The sequence below is a fragment of the Musca autumnalis genome, unplaced genomic scaffold (assembly GCF_047663935.1).
Source record: "Musca autumnalis isolate F117 unplaced genomic scaffold, ASM4766393v1 scaffold_5, whole genome shotgun sequence".
NCBI lineage: Eukaryota > Metazoa > Arthropoda > Insecta > Diptera > Muscidae > Musca > Musca autumnalis.
In genome coordinates this window covers 83,405,539-83,417,216 of record NW_027412088.1, presented here as the reverse complement: position 1 = coordinate 83,417,216, position 11,678 = coordinate 83,405,539, and the positions used below count along the sequence as shown (strand labels likewise).

The 11,678-nt window shown below is 38.5% G+C and overlaps 2 long non-coding RNA genes across 2 annotated transcripts; one reads left to right on the top strand and one right to left on the bottom strand.

Annotated features, from left to right (window-relative positions):
- The first annotated feature begins 278 nt into the window (after positions 1–278).
- Positions 279–10,605, top strand: LOC141387414 (uncharacterized). Its single transcript, XR_012408559.1, has 4 exons — positions 279–685; positions 745–909; positions 9,958–10,077; positions 10,146–10,605. It is a non-coding gene; the product is annotated as an uncharacterized lncRNA (long non-coding RNA).
- Positions 9,442–10,807, bottom strand: LOC141387415 (uncharacterized). The gene is made up of 2 exons (XR_012408560.1): positions 10,571–10,807; positions 9,442–10,505 (listed from the first exon to the last, which is right to left on the bottom strand). It is a non-coding gene; the product is annotated as an uncharacterized lncRNA (long non-coding RNA).
- Positions 10,808–11,678: the final 871 nt, after the last annotated feature.

The window sequence follows — 11,678 nt, the reverse complement described above, 5'->3', positions numbered from 1 at the left end:
TGAATATTACATCGCACTACTCTTCATCACCTACCCTGGCTACTTTTATTTTATTTACTTGTTTCTACACATTTTATCGTATCTGGAAGAATATTTTCAACCATTTACACGGGCATTTGATTTTTCCTACTGTCATAGTGCATTTACACCACCCTTAATCAAGTGGAACGCTTATCATTCCTACTGCATAGTAAATTTATCATGCTTCCTACTACCTTTTATACAACCCTGCTAGTGGTCATTTTTCAACGTAGCGATCCCTATTTCACCATATCCACATTTCCAAACCCACCACCAACTAGAACTCACACAATAATTGACAGCAATATTGCAAAACTCGAAATCTTCGGGTTTTGTTGACATCCTCATTCCATTTTTTATTATAATTTGACTGAACAAATTATAAGCTATACGAGAAGGACGGAAAGCAGTGGAAATTAAACAATATTCTCACAAAAATTTCACCCCCACCCCCATTAGCGCTGCCAAGCATGAGGCCGGCCCATTATTGTTGTTGTTGTTGTCCGCCGTTGGTATGTGTGGCCTGCAACAAAACTTCAAATTCGGCAAGGAAAACGAGACGAAGTTGATGTGCATGGCCGTGTAGGTCTTTGCACGTGGGGAACTCCCACTCCCTGATTGTCTCATGCCGGGCATATGGTATGTATTTGCGGAAAATGGTAGGGTAAGCATAATGTTTTCGTTCCTTTTTTATATTGCCTGATTAAATCTTCTTTTTCGCAGGTGGGGTGTACATATATTTCTGATCGGATTGCTGTCGTGATGCTTTGGATGGCCTGATATAGAATCATAAGTGTTATTTATGGTCCATTTAACTACCCCTTTTTATGGAGTTGTGATGACAAAAGCAGACGTGCTGTATGCAGCATATGTCGGTATTATGGACAGGTACACACAATCAGTAGCCGTGGTGTCAGTATTAAATATGTGTGTGTGTGTTTACATTGGCGTATGTTATCAGTGACGACATAAACAAATGGAAATTGTGATTATGATTGGTGTTGCACCTTCTTTAGGGCAAATGTAATCACTATAGGCGTCAGCGACTCTCGTGAATGTGAATTCTATATTGCTCATGAATTGTTCGCATTAGTAATCACTCTTAATGGCCCATCCTGACAGTGCAAAATATGACATTAAAGGAATGTGTGGAGAACATTGCATGTGTAAAAAGACTCTTATTGTCTCTTGATATTTATGGCATTGTGCCATATGAAAATAAGATTTCATTCAAGGCAGGTCAACCCTTGCGGTCGGTCTCAACCCATGCATATTTATATAAGGTAGATGCATTATTGCAACCCCTAACAAATTTACAAAGACAACATAATTGTTATCAAAATTTAAATGTCAAGAAAATATCGAATAATATGTGTCGTTCTACAATGTCCTCAGGAAAACCTAAAAACATTTTTGGAACTCCTTTAAAATATAACAAATTTGAATCCAAGTGTAATTATAAAACATTCAGAACTGTCGTAGGTCATTTTTATTACACGTTCAGGATGAAAAGAAGTATTTTGTGATAGCAAATTTCGAAGTTTCACATTTTATGATTAGACCCTATTACATTTCGAAAACCAAGTTTAAATAAATGCGCATTGGTTTCAACATCCACTGATTTAAATGGTTTTTGGATTAAAGGGAAACAATCTACTGACCTAATGGTTGCTGATGTACAGTGTTGGTCACATAATTAGCACACCTTAAAAGAATCCTAATATTGTGAATAGTTTCAATATTTTCGTCCATATTCAGTTTTAAATCCCTTTCGTTTGGGAATAAGTTCCAGTCTGCTAGTTATACTCTCCACAAGTCCCGAAATTTCAGTGTCAGAAGGGTATTATATGGGGTACACCATGGGTCCCAAGGACTGATGGGAATTCTAGTTTTTATCGATTTTTTTTTTTTTTTATGTACACAAATTCATGGAGGCAAGTAGTTCATAGAAACATCATATTCTTGTTCATCTTTGTAAATTTGCGAATAGTGGGATGTACCCACCAGCAGTGTGCCTCTGTAAAGTCCGTTTGCCACAAACATTTTCATTACAAACTGTAATATGATGCGTTGAGCTATTGATTTTATAAAATTTTATCCATCTGGACTGAATTTTACCGATAAGTCGTGAAGTATGCAACGATAAACCTATGTTCATCTCTATGGGACCTACGCCAACTTCAATAATTTTCTAAACATATGGCAAATGGGAGATAGTCTAGTGAAACCGCAAGATAATATGTTTCCCGGAGCTTAAAAACGATTAAATTTAAACTCAATAATCCAGAAAACATTTATCTTGAATAGTATATGCCTACTTTCATGGATATTAACCAATTTCAGCAAACCTCAAAAACCTTTATTGTTAGAAAGGGGTTATACTTTTAACCATACTCATGTGCTACGTGTTCACCTAATGCTTTGTTGACAGTTTTGTACTGGTAGGTCTTTGGTGTTATTCAGACGTATAATTTTGAATAACAAATAGTATTATAAGTTTATCTTCCTCAAATAAGGTGCATTGTATTGATCTTCTTTCTATAAACCCCTTCCAAGTCGAATATTTTCTTGAATGAATCATCGACCGTAAACACTTTTTGAAAAGTCTTTGCACTTTATATTTAAATTTCGGTAATCAGTTAACAATTCCAATAATTTCAGATCCAATTGTACATTCGTTTTTGAAATTTTGGCGACTTTCTGAGGTTTAAGTGTACATTACGAAAAATGGTCCGCTATTGGGATATATTTAGAGATTCCGAATTGATAAATTTTTTTTTTTTTTCTTTCAAAAAAAATGGTTTGTTCAATACGTTTTGAATATGAATTAACTTTAATATAAATTAATTGTTGCAAATTAATTGAATCAGCCCCATCACTGCGGTGGTTCCATATGGAACCACTTGGGTTATTTTACCTTTTGGAAGAAAAATGACAGTAAAGTAAATTCGGGTTCCAATTCTTATCTTAAAAGCAGGATAAAGTGAAAAAATTTGCATTTTTTTACGAAAATCTTCGAAGGGATTTAGTTAAATTAAAAATCGTAGGGTGTGCTAATTCGATGTCCCCTTGATAATGTGGCCGTCTTCGCCAAAACGTTTATTTCAAAAAACCACTGATAATACTATTCACTTATCATTAATTCTGTTAAATGCATTATAAAAAGGATTTTACGAAAATGTTTCAATTTGCCCTATCAAAACTCTTAGCTGACTGAAATCATTTTGAACCAAAGAGGGATGAATAATATCCTTTCGCCCCATGAAATATTTGACGATCACTTAATGAATAGTTGCGTCACTTCATGAATATATCCTTTGAATGAACATAGTCGCGGTATGATGGGAAATAGTTATTCTTGATTCTTACGACATGGTGGTTTTACACAAACGTAGAAAGTTTTACTCCCTCGCAACGGTCTAGTTTCCTCGCGACGAGCTTTCATCTTTTGAGGTCTTTGGCATGGCATACCCCCATTGGCTTTCCATTTAAATCTTCAAGGGAGTACATATTATTTCCTACTGGCTTCAAGATACGGCATTTTGTAAATTTGCGAGCGAATTTTGCATTAAAATTCTTCCCAAAGTCACTGAGGACATGGTTCCTTTTGTATACCTCTTGACCGGGAGAGAATGTAATCATGCGGGCTCGAGCGTTATATCTTTTTGCGCTTTGTTCATATGCCTGGTGCATATTCTGCCGGATTTTGTTACGAATCAGTTCCATTCTGTCGTTTCGCTCCACCTGCCTAATTTCATGGTCTGTCATGGACAGCAGTTTCCTGGCTAACTTATAATCTGCCCCATGGGTATACATACTGTGACCAAATAAGGCGAAAAATGGAGTTACTCCAGTCGCACTGTGTATGGATGTTCGCAATGCACATTCAATATCTGTTAGATATAGATCCCAGTCCCTGTGGTCATTCTCTAGATATGCCCTAATGGCTGACAGCACGGACTGGTTGACCCGTTCGGATGCATTTGACTGAGGGGCATATGGAGCGGTTTGGATATGATTTATCCCATATGTTTTAATCATATCTTTGAAGGTCTTCGATATGAATTGTGCCCCGTTGTCAGAATGTATCGTCTCGGGTACACCAAACTTCCGGAAAATATCCTCAACCATAAATTTAACCACATTTGAAGCGGTTGCCTCGCGCATTGCCTTCAAGAAGGTAAATTTGCTGAAGTGGTCAACAACTATGAAAATGAATGAGTTGCCACTTTTCGAGCGTGGATATTTTCCCAGGAAATCAATGTAGAGTTTTTGGAAGGGGAGTAGTGTCACCACTTCACTTCCTATCGTGGGTTGAGTCTGCTCATTGGTAGGCTTTGTTTCTTTGCACACGGTGCAATTAGAAACATATTTTCTGACCTGTGATGCCATCTGTGGCCAGTAATACTTTTCCCTTAGCCGGTGTAGGGTTTTAGAAATACCACCATGAGCTGACGTGGTCCTATCGTGAGCTTGTTCAATCAAAACATGGGTTAATGTCTCCGGGACCCACAATTTCCACTGGAACTCCTGGGTGTCCGGGTCATACGATGTGTGGCACTTTTTAAACACCATGTTGTCGATAATCTTCAAGTCAGGGAGATTCTCGATATTTTTGGCCACTGTATCTCTAAGTTCATTGTAAGAATCGCTATCAAATTCGGTAGTTTCAAACTCTAGGACCTGATCCACATCGATTTCATCGACCGTGGGTAGGCGGGATAGCATATCGGCAACCACGTTGTCCTTCCCCTTGCGGTGCTCAATAGTGAAATTGTATCCCTGGAGTTGCAATGACCAACGAGCTAAACGACCACTAAGGTCCTTTAGGTTCATTAGCCATTGCAAACTCGCGTGATCAGTGATCACCGTAAATTGCATGAGTTCCACATAGGGGCGGAACCTTTGGATAGCCATCACCGCGGCGAGACACTCCTTCTCCGTCACGCTGTAATTTCTCTGACACTTATTCAATTTCTTGGAATAGAACGCAATCGGGTGTTCATGTCCTTCGCTATTGAGCTGGAACAGAACCGCTCCGACGCCATACTCCGATGCATCACATTGGATATAAAAGGGTTTAGAGAAATCAGCGTGACGTAAAACTGGGGCGGAGGTCAAGGCTTTCTTCAGGTCTTCAAAAGCCTCCTTCGCTTTTTCCGAAATTTGAAACTTTGGCGATTTCTTTAGCGTGTCGGTGAGTGGAGCCGACAGAGACGCGAAGTCCTTAATAAATCTTCGGTACCACCCTACCGTACCAAGAAAACTCCTGACTTCTCTGGCATTTTTAGGAACTTTAATCTTTTTAATTGCTTCGACCTTCTCGGGGTCGGTGCGCAGTACGCCTCCACCTATGATAAACCCCAAGTATTTTAACTGTTGGAAACAGAACTTCGACTTTGTCAACCCGATAGTTAAATTCGCTCGCTTAAGGCATTCGGCTACCTCGGTTAGTAAACGAAGATGCTCGTCGAAGTCGCTTGATACAATCAACAGGTCGTCCAGGTACACAAAGACATTCTCCTTTAGTCGTTGGGGAATGACTTTGTCCATCAGTCGGCATAATCTTTGTGCAGCATTGCACAATCCAAACGGCATCACGCGGAATTGATACAACGGACGGCCTGGGATTGTAAAAGCTGTATACGACTTGCTATCCTCATCTAACTCGATCTGCCAGAACGCGTACTTAAGATCCACGCTGCTAATATAAAAGGTTTCGTCTATGCGACTTAGTATTCCTTCAATATTTTGCAGCGGGTACGCGTCCTTTACCGTGAGCTTATTTAACTTTCGGGCATCCAAGCAGAAGCGGTTTTTCCCGGGCTTCCTCACAATCGTGGTCCTATTGCTCCACGGGCTCTCACTCTCTTCTATGACATTAAGAGCTAACATGTGGTCAACTTCCTGGTAGGTAATAGCTTGAACAGCTGGAGACATGGGGTAATGTCGATCTTTGACTGGTACAGCCCCTTCGATGAGTTTTATTGAATGTTTTTCCACGCTAGTACAACCTAAACCATGACTTTCGAAGGTCATGAACTTATCTACGACTTCTTTCAATCGCTATTCCTCATTCGCTGATAATATATGGGGGTTAAGTTTGTAATCTGAAACGGAATCAGTCATGTCCTTTACAACTTTTTCCATATCAATTTCGGCCACACCTAGTACTTCAGGTGCCAGTTGGAATAGTCTCCAAAAATCTATCCCCAGATAAAGTTCCTGTTCCAATTGGGGACATAGAAACAAGGTTATCTCCTTTTCCTGGTCCTGGTACTTTATGGAGGTCTTTATTTTACCCAGAACACAGTATCGTGTACCTCCTGCGGTGGTAACCCTGCTGTACATGGACATTACTGGAATACCTAGTTCTTCAACAAACTCTCTACCATTTTTACCCAACATACTTACTGATGCACCGGTGTCTAGGAGTCCATGTAAGGCCTTCCCCTGAATACTGACTTCCGCGAAAACTCTCGGATCGGTTGTAGCTTTAGTTACCTTCGAAATAGAATCTATCAAATATCGTTTTTCTTGACGCCATAATTTCGTTTTCTGTCTTAACTTCATAATTTTCTGGGGTATTACGCCAATCTCTGAATTGAAGATTCTTTCCTTTACTTTTTCATAGTTAAGTTGCCTTTGCTCCAGTGGAACATGGTGCCTCTGAGCTGCTGTAAAATTTTGAATATCAACCTTAACACTATCCTTAACTAATTTCTCTTTGCTGCTACTCTTAATTTGAACTCTCTTGGGATTTAAAATTTCTGATTCACAGGGTTTTCCGCAGGGCGTGTCTCCCCTGTCTTTTCCACACCCCTCCTCGAGTTTCCCTGCTGACATACAGGACATTTTGGAGTTACGGTGTCTGCTTTGCCACACCTATAGCAGAATAGTTTCCTAAATTCGGCCGGACAGTCCATGAATACATGTCCCTTTTCACGGCAGTTCCAACAGATTATTGGATTTCTTGACTGGTTCTGCATTCTAACAGCCGACACATTTTCTTCGACATCTCCCTCTGTTACCTCGGTAGGATCTTCATACAGTTCCTCGTAGATCTCATTTACTTGTCTTATGGGTCTTTGTGGAACGGGCATCGGCCTATTTTCACGCCTGGGAAAATTACGCTCCGCTTCTATACATTCAATACGCAATTGTTCAACTGTCGAAATCGACATTTGATACACATGCCTTTTGATGTCTTCACGAATATTCCCTCTCAAGATCTTTACCATCTCATGCTCATAAATCGGTTGTAACAATCTAGAGCGCAAGATCCCCATCTCAAGAAAATAGGCATTAACACTCTCATTATACCGCTGTTTTCGTTCCAACAAATCCCTAAGTATATCGAACTTAGACTGAGGGGACTGATACTGGCTGATACTGATACTGATACTGGGCGTCCTTTAACCCTTCCCAATCAGTATATATTGCATTTTGTCTATACAGCCAGTACCATTCTCTAGCCGGACCTGACACAAGAAAAGAGAAATCTCTCAAAACCTCAGCCCACGGAATATTATACTGGGCTCGCATTATCTCCAATCGTTTGATGAAATCGTTGACTCTCAGTTCCCTTGGGTCACCGCTAAAGTTTAAACCTAACTTATCAACGCGTATTCTTAATGGTTCATAATTGGCAGTTGGCATTGGGAAATTTCCATGGCTATATGGTGGTGTTTGATCGGCACTAGGAATTTGTCTATAGGGCTGTGTGTTTACATTTCGCATCAAATTATCGTTGTTAGCGGATATATCATTAACAACATTGTTGGAATTACAATTTGAAGTATTATTTTTGGACTGTTGCGCTGCCGTTGAGGCATGAACTACAGTGGATAGTTCTTTCATTCCCTTTGCCAACGACTCGATCATTTTTTTAACATCAGATATTTCAGTTTCGACCATTTTCCTAACTTTATCTTCTAAAGACTTTTGGACAGAGGCGGCTTCATCTTGAACCAGTCCATGCAAATCAGATGTTATTGAACCTGTTGGTTCGTTATTATTTTGATTAACTCCATTTGCATGTATTTGACTAAAGTTATCTCTTCTCGTTATCGAATCGGATAGATCAGTAAATTGAAATGAATTCATATTATTATTTTCAGCCATTCTTCTCTGTTTATGATACCCAGGAAAATAAGTCGATTGGTTCAAATCAAAATTTTCGGGTCTACTTCTTTTCTTATTTTTACTATGGCGTGTGTTGTAGTAACTCATGACATGTACAGTGAATCGTAGCCTATTTCGTTACCAGGCGAATAAACCAGAACAGATTGTATTTCCCAAAAGATATATATTGAAATTCGCTTTATCAATCAGGGTTAAAGATTTAAATACGATTTTAATGTACCAATTTATACGACTTCTAAACACAAATATCTAAATTAGACAATTACAACATAAAATTTTGGGGGATATTGCTTTTTCAGAAGCAGCGTGTGTGTGGTATTTTATATTTATTTTCATTATATAGTACTCCCTAATGAGATGTATGAAAGTTTCCCAAAACATATTTATTCTTACATTTCACGATAGCGCATACTACTTCCGTGTCCATGACATGTTTATCCATTTTTTTATGGTTAAAAGCTCATGGCATATTTCCAATATTCTGATTTCTACTGACTCTAATTATCTGACGTCGCTACTGGCTTTACCTGGAAGTTATACTGGCATATGCACGCCCTCGCTTTCGAACTATTATTAAAATTTTCTGAATTCTAAAAAGATTTTCAATACAAAATCGTTTTATTCCAGCACGGAATTACGAGCTACTGATTTAATCATGCTTGAAAATGTAGAAAATAATTACTTTAATTTTTTAGATATATTACTGCACTTTATAACCTAATCGCTAAGTTCAGATGCAATGCCATATCACTGATATTTAAAGATTAAAATCATTTTCTTTGCTCTATTTTAAACTACTAGCATTCTATGGCTATGTGCGTCGATCTTATTGCACAGAGTTACTATCCGAATATCACATTTTACAAAGGCCATATAAAATCGCCATTTTGTTAAGCGGTACTCGGAAAAATTACGCTTTATTTTCGTTTGGGCGCCATCTCTGTTATGTGTGCGACCTCGGTTTTCGATTAGGCTGTCCTCCCGACCATAGAGACTCCCAGGGCTAGGGTACTCAACCCGCCAATCGAACCCAACACACTAACATTGAATTGAGGGTGTATTCTATTGCCTAATTTCACTATATTTCAACAACACAGCAAAGGGAAACGTCATACAGGGATCTTGGTGAAAGGATCCCGTACTTGCCCACCCTTCCTGGATCCAGTACCTCCATAACTTACTTTTCTCTGGACCCCCGTGCACCACACATTTGTCTCACACACTTACTTCATTGCAAATTCCCCCCAGGTTACAAAAATCAACACAACATATTAATTATGATCACACGAACATTAAAACATGTTAATTTATTGAATTATAATTAATTATTTATACGGATGAATCCCTTAAAACTTGACAACTTATACAATTATAAAAATGACAATAATTGAAATTCAAGAATAATACCTGGGTTCACTTACTAACATTAATGGCTTCAATCGTCAGTGGACAACAGCATTAATCTATTTACCTTGTCTTTTCGCGCTCAATGTCGCGCCCTTTTGACCTTTACTCAACCACCTAAAAGAGCTCTCTTAACTGGGTATTTTACCGCCAAAACCTGTGGGCACCAAAAACCAAATTAACAAGGACACTAGATAATCCTATTGAAAACACTTAGCCTTTTGTCAAAAACTCCGGGTATTTTTCCCTTACAATGTGACAATTTACTTGCAAAGCTAGGCAAATTTATATAGATAGAGAAAAAATGTAATTTATATAAAAACTATATCGAATTTTATGATTTTAGGACTCTCTGATTAACTAAGTTCCTCTTCACTTTCTTTTCAGATCTCAGTAGCCTCTACTGCGTGTTAACTTCTTTTGCAGACGTTACGTTGAAACTTAACCAAATGCTCAAAATAAGGCACATACAAAAATGCATACAAAACACATAAAGACAACACAACGGTAAGACACCTTTTACCTGGTATTTTACGTTCAAACAATTGATTGGCTTATTATCTTGTTTCTTACAGATCACACCATACGTGTTTAACAGGCGAAATTTTAAACGCCACAATTATCATAAAGATGGGTGTCTTGAATTAAGAGCAACAGCAGCGGTTTGGGATGAAACGGAGACGTACCAGATTATGGATGATGACCAGCCCAGTCCGGCTCTATAACCAGTAATGTATTTGACCTCACGTCCAAGGAAAGTAGCCGTTTCATCCACCAAATTATTTCCACAACTACAGGAATTCTTGTACCAGCACCGCCGCTTTATCTTCTGCCAATCGCACACCGAGGAAAAGTTGACTTCTTGCCGTTGTGTATAACAAATACGTCCAGCCTGCAGTCACTTCTTGGACAACCAATATACAGCCGGAAAATATCTATTAAACACAGACATATACCAATTTACCATATTTGTCACTACATCACCACTACTTCTACTCACAATAGTTCACAATAAAAGTAACGAACTCAAGATTATAACTTTTTTTTTTTAACTGCTCTCTGGGCTTTAAAATCACCACGGTAACGTCTTTAACCAAACTATGGGTTTTCCTTGGCGCACGGCCTTATATAGCCCTCCACTCAGCAAATCCCGCCAGATGCTAATTTTCCATGAAACACCATTTTTCTTGACCATTTTCTATTTTCTTCTTTTGTTGTAATTATCCGTCAATTTTCCATCTATTCACTCGGAGTTGATGACTCCCTATTGTGACTGTATTATCAGCTGGTAACCAATTCAATATTAATATGTAACGACAACTCAACTAGCTGTCCAACATTCAAATATTATACCCCAATACGGAGAATTTTGCTCTCAAACTCATGTGAATATTACATCGCACTACTCTTCATCACCTACCCTGGCTACTTTTATTTTATTTACTTGTTTCTACACATTTTATCGTATCTGGAAGAATATTTTCAACCATTTACACGGGCATTTGATTTTTCCTACTGTCATAGTGCATTTACACCACCCTTAATCAAGTGGAACGCTTATCATTCCTACTGCATAGTAAATTTATCATGCTTCCTACTACCTTTTATACAACCCTGCTAGTGGTCATTTTTCAACGTAGCGATCCCTCATTTCCAAACCCACCACCAACTAGAACTCACACAATAATTGACAGCAATATTGCAAAACTCGAAATCTTCGGGTTTTGTTGACATCCTCATTCCATTTTTTATTATAATTTGACTGAACAAATTATAAGCTATACGAGAAGGACGGAAAGCAGTGGAAATTAAACAATATTCTCACAAAAATTTCACCCCCACCCCCATTAGCGCTGCCAAGCATGAGGCCGGCCCATTATTGTTGTTGTTGTTGTCCGCCGTTGGTATGTGTGGCCTGCAACAAATTAACGAAATTTTTCGGTAAGTTAACGATGAATAAAAAGTAGTCGCTAGGCTCTACCGACACAAACAGTGACGCCAACTTCTCTTTATGTTTTTAGTCATAATTTTGCGATTTAATTTTATCGATTTTTGTCGATAACAGCAAAAATGAGTTTCAGAATCCCACTACTGATCAAGCAAATTCA